We start from the raw sequence: 6,000 nt of genomic DNA on the forward strand, positions 1-6,000 counted from the left end.
CAGGGGAGATGTCAGAGGGAGGTTCTTTACACAGCGAGTGGTGGGTGTGTGGAATGCACTGTCAGCAGAGGTGGTGGAGTCAGAGTCATTAGGGACATTTAAGAGACTCTTAGACAGGCACATGGACAGCAGTGAATTGAAGGGTATAGGTTAGGTTGATCTTAGATTAGGATAAATGGTCGGCACAACATTGTGGGCTGAAGGGCCTGTACTGTGCTGTACTGTTCTATGTTCTATATACCATCCTTAACAATGTTACATCCAAGCAGTGCAGCCACACAGCAACCCAAAAGCTCCCACAACGGCCTAGACTGGCACACCAAATTGCCCCCTTTAATCTATTGTGTATGCACAGCACAAAAAGGCTGAAATGGACCATGCACTTTAATTCTATTTCTTTAGAAAATATTGTATTGAAGCATTTGTAATTTTCACAGTTTGACACAAGAACATTTCTTAAAAGAAAAGAATAAACCTGTGTGGGCCGGCGCACGCAAAAAAAATCTAAAAAACAATGTCCCCTCCTGCCCACGCCCTATTCCCTAATTACCCGTATACTGAGTTCCTGTCCCTACCTAACACTGCCATGCCTCTTATTTTCTCCCCGCCAAACTATTTCCCCCCCCCCCACCCCCCAACCCCCCCCCCCCCCCCTCCCCCACCCTTACTGCTGACGTTCAATGTTCTTTGAAGAAGTCAATGAACGGGTGCCATCTCTGGGCGAACCCTTGAGTTGATCGTCTCAAGGCGAACTTGATTTTTTTTCCAGGCTGAGAAGCCCTGCCATATAGCTGACCCACACACCTGACTTCGGGGGCTCCGAGTCCCTCCATTCCAGCAAAATCCGTCTCCGAGCCACCAGGGAGGAGAAGGCCAGGACACCGGCCTCCCTCCCCCCCTTGGCCCCCTGGACTCGGGTGTTACTCTCCCTTCCAGGACTTCTGACATAATGTCCGCCATGCACATTCATTCTAATCACTTACTTTGGTGATCCGTTTGGACTGTGACATTTTGCTCTTATATCTTCCCAATCCCCTTCGAGTTGAGGAGTTGATCTCCTGGCGAATTCCTTCCTGAGTCGCCCGTGTCCTAATTTCAACTGGTCGGCTGAGTTCCAACACTGAAAGGGGATCTTGTGCTTTCCTGCATTAGCAGTTGACAGAAAGTCCAGCTGAGTATCCAGCCTTGGGCAGGTTGACTTGGCCACTGCTGTTCTTCTCTGAGCTGAATGGTTGAGCCACTTCTGAGCTGCTGCGAAGTATCAAAATGAGGGTCATTGTAAACCTGCTGCCACTGGCAGGTTTCAGCCGAGAGGTGAGGAAAGACCACCAAAGGGAACTTGGACAAACCTGACATTTCATTAGTAGATGCAGGTAGCTTGAGCATGGAGCTTATTTCTACAATTTCGGTTAAAAAGAAAAATATTTGCGAAAGGCAGAACGGTAAACCTTTTTTTCTTAAATGATCCAAGTAAAGTCATAAAACTTTCATCAGACAAAACTGCCCCTCAGCCATGTTTCCATTCAGATCTAAAATTGATCTTACCGGCCTGTTTCCTCCTGGATCGCATGAGGATTGGAATTTTGCAATTGGTCCAAAATAGTGAAACACTAATCTATACCTTTCCTTTAAAAATATTATGATTTCATCAAGTTTAACAGTGGATCCTTTGCTAAGGAATACTGAAATTCTAGTAATTTCATCTATTCCAAAGAACTTCATTCCTTTCAACATCTCAACATGTTTATGTTGCAAAGTTAAACCTCTGGAGTTAAAATGGAAAAGTATTTTTGAGCAAAACGAGGCGACAACACAGCACATTGGGTACTTTCAACAGCAATTTTATCCAACCTTCTGTTTCCCCTGTATTGATTGAGCAGCAGCCTCCAGCCAAAATAATTGTGTCTGTTGTGAACTCAGGTGGGCAGCAGGGTGGCACAGTGGTTAGCACTGCTGCCTCACAGCTCCAGGGACCCGGGTTCAATTCCGGCCTTGGGTGATTGTCTGAGTGGAGTTTCTCCCCGTGCCTGCGTGGATTTCCTCCGGGTGCTCCGGTTTCCCACAGTCCAAAGACCTGCAGGTTAGGTGGATTGGCCATGCTAAATTGCCCCTTGGCATCCAAAAGGTTAGGTGGGGCTACTGGGTTCCAGGGATAGGGTGGAGGCGTGTGCTTAAGAAGGATACAGACTCGATGGGCCGAATGGCCCACCTGCACTGTAGGGATTCTATGGTTCTATTCTATGATTCTAATTGAATTCTGCCTGCTTTCAACTGTTGCTTGTCGAACATTGTGAGTCAGGTGGTGAAATGCTGTGTCCCATTTGTTGGCTATGAGCACACTCTTTCCCAAAAAGTAGCTGTATTATTTATGGCGATGCTACCTCTGCCACCTCACCTCTTCCAACCAATGCAAGCTTTGATATTTAAACCAAATTGTCGCTAAATAAAACATTCCACAGCTCAATCTGCACATAAACGTTAAAGGTTGGTCAAAGTACAATTATAACAAAGCGTGGAAATGTGACTGAATGATTCCAAACGAGCATTCTAAAGTTGAACTTTCTTTCCAGCTCACCAGGAATTACTTTACCTCGCACGAAAGAACATTATTGAAAGCCGGAAAATTAGACATACTGGAAAAACACCACATGTTTGCAGCTTAAATTGATTAAGTGGCTTGTTGGATCAACAATCTGCTGGATAATCAGCTTATGGCGGGCAAAGGAGGAGAGGGGTGGAACGTAGATCGCTCTTGGTTCCCTCCAGGTTCATAAGGTTACTGTCACTCAAAGGTTCTAGAGGGGGTTTCAAAAACAAATCAACACCCCCAGAGGGGGGAATAAATCTCCAGCAGAAATTTTAACAATTGAATTTCTATTCCATGAGCATAACGAGGAAGATTACAATCTTCAAATACCTGTTCAAATATTGGAATGGTATCTTCAAACTAGCCAAAGCTTTGGAAACTTTTGCTCCTCTCCATTTCCCTTCTCTAATTTACACTACAAACTACTCACTCTCACTCCCAGCTACTGGGGGCAGCACTTTCCAGACCCACGTCCCAAAGTGGGTTTAATGGCAGCGGCTGGAGGGGCCATGGTGGCAGGAACGGAAGGATCAGTTTCCCGCGAGTGTAAACTTGTGGCGGGATTGTGCACTTCGACCTGTCATAACGGGTCACCATTCCCGCCAGAGGCGAGATGGGATGAAGATGAAGGCCTGACTGGAATCGTATTCCCTCTCCAGCACCCCCAGTTCAATCGCCCGCGCCACTAGCCAGCTTTCACGCCACTTCAGAACATGTCAGGGCCAACGTGACTTGCTAATGTAAGACTTACCTGCAAGAAGCAAGAAGGCCTGGAGCATCTCATGGAGATCGGAAAGGAAGGTGAAGCCTCCAGCTTTTAACTTTAAAAGACACAGGAGATGGATTTTCTCCTTCAATGGTAGATAAGTTGATGTCATTTACCCAGATGGCGCGTGAGCCACCCAGACCAGCCTGTCATCCAAAATGTCTGGAATCGTCCGACTGCATAATTATTAAAGTATTTTACCTGTTTCCATTCTTTGAGCAGTTCTATACCTCCTATTTTGCTTCTTGCATAGATTTCTTTGTGCCAAACACTCCTATGGGTAGGCGTTTGAACAGGTAATTTGTCGTGAAGTCTCCACTGTTATCACTCAAGGAATGCAGGACCAGTGCAGATATAAACATAGAAAATAAGAGCAGGAATAGGCCGTTCGGCCCTTTGAGCCTGCTGCACCATTCATGGTTGATAACCCAACTCTGTAAACCTGTTCCCGTTTTCTCTCCACATCCTTTGACCTTTTTTGCCCCAAGAATTATATCCAACTCCGCTTTGAAAAAATGTTTTGGCTTCAACTGCTTTCTGTGGTAATGAATTCCACAGGCTCGGGGCAGCACAGCAGCGCAGTGGTTAGCACTGCTGCCTCACGGCGGCGAGGACACAGGTTCGATCCCGGCTCTGAGTCGTTGTCCGTGTGGAGTTTGCACATTCTCCCCGTGTTTGCGTGGGTTTGGCCCCCACAACCCAAAGATGTGCCGGCTAGGTGAATTGGCTGCACTAAATTGCTCCTTAATTGGAAAAAATGAATTGGGTACTCTAAATTTAAAAACAAATAAATTCCACAGGCTCACCAATCTCTGAGTGAGGAAATCTCTCCTCATCCAAGTCCTAAATGGTTTACATAGACAGTGAACCCTAGTCCTGGTTACCCCCTCCATCAGGAACATCCTTCTTTTATCTACCCTCTCTAATCCTGTGAGAATTTTACAGGTTTTTGTGAGATCCTCCTCATTCATCTGAACTCCAGCGAATATAATCCTAACCAACTCAATCTCTCCTCGTACGTCGGGTTCCATTACAGGAATCAGTCTGTTAAACCTGCGCTGCACTCCCTCTAGAGCAAGAGTATCCTTCCTCAGGTAAGAAGGCCAGGACAGAACTTCCAGATCCCGCCATGTGGGACCATACGTGACCCACGCCGGCGGCACTCGGCCGAACTCGGCGTGCACTTAGCCCGGAGAATCGCTGGGGGGGGGGGGGGGGGGGGGGGGGGCGGGGGGGCTTTCAATGACGCCTGTGCTAGTATCACAAATGTAAGAACTGCAAGAGTTAATGAAGTGTCTTGAGTAGCCACTAGAGGGAGCTACAGTTACAAGTATATAAAGCATTGATGCTAAGCCTTGTGGGACAGTGTGTGTAGGAGTTAGCTAGAGAGAGTCAGCACAGATAGTGTGAGTAAGAGCAGATCATAGTTTATATCTGTATAAAGATTAGTTGTAGATGAGTGTAGTTTAAATGTTAATAATCAACTGTGCATTCTGTAGGAGTACGTGTCGAATCCAAATTAGTGGTGTTAATAAATTTATAGCTTTGTTCAAGCTATTTTGTGGTCATTGTGAACACTACGCTAACCATCCTGAATTTAGCAACGCAAGGAACACCAGACCGCCATTGTCAATGGGATTTCCCATTGAATCCACCCAACACCGCCGGGAAACCTGCGGCAGGGGTGTGCTGTCGGCGAGCCTGGAAGATCCTGCCGGATGAACAGCCGGAGGATCTCGCTCAGAGTTGCCTCTCCACGATTCAACCTTCACTGGTCAGTTTCCATGGAAACCATCGAGGGAAGAGGGAAGTATAGAAACGTGTTGCAGGTTCGATCTCACTGAAGCTTGAAATCAGCCTCCAGAGGTTTTCTCTTTCTCCACAGTATCGGCAAACCACTGAATACAATTTTTAAACAACTGGATACAAAAAAAATTACCATGACATTGGAACAGCAGACTTATTAAAGAAGGGGCAAAATAACCAAAGCTGGGTAAGGGTGAACTCTGCACTGCGTTTTGTTATTGGCTTTTACACCACAGGGTACGTTGTGGTGCCTTGCTTCTGTAACTATATATTTAGTGTTCTGAACCCTCTGCACTGACATTTATCTTTCAGAATTTGTTAATGGCACATAAGTTAATTCAAACACATGGCCGAAATGGAATGTGCAGCTGTCAACCGTGGTCTTTCAGACTGGCTTAAGGGTTCATTAAAAAAGTACTGCTTCTCTTGTTTGTTCAAATTTTTTTTTTGCCTGCTAACCGTTTCACTGACACACAACTGAGCACGAGAAAAGCTGGACGCTGGCTCGTGCCTTTTCTGTTTTCAAAGTAATACAATTTTAGAACCACGGGGTCAATAACGGGGTTATGATTCAACAGGCAAAAGCGATAATCTACATGCCAAGTCAATATTTATCAATGTCTTATTTTAGTTTGAATACGTTTCAGCCACGTGAAAAGCTTGTCTGGAGCGTGTCTGCAAAATATTTGGTAACGACGCCAGCAGCAATAAAGGAGCAGTCACAGCAATGATACGGAAACAGACTGGACCCTTGACGTCCTCTGTTTAAAGTGCGTCTGTGCGTCTTAGTTCCTAGGTGTTAGACAAAGAAGAATGCGATTGAAATCAGTCGTACCCATTA

Source organism: Scyliorhinus canicula, chromosome 17 (assembly GCF_902713615.1).
Source record: "Scyliorhinus canicula chromosome 17, sScyCan1.1, whole genome shotgun sequence".
In the NCBI taxonomy this organism is placed as follows: Eukaryota; Metazoa; Chordata; class Chondrichthyes; order Carcharhiniformes; family Scyliorhinidae; genus Scyliorhinus; species Scyliorhinus canicula.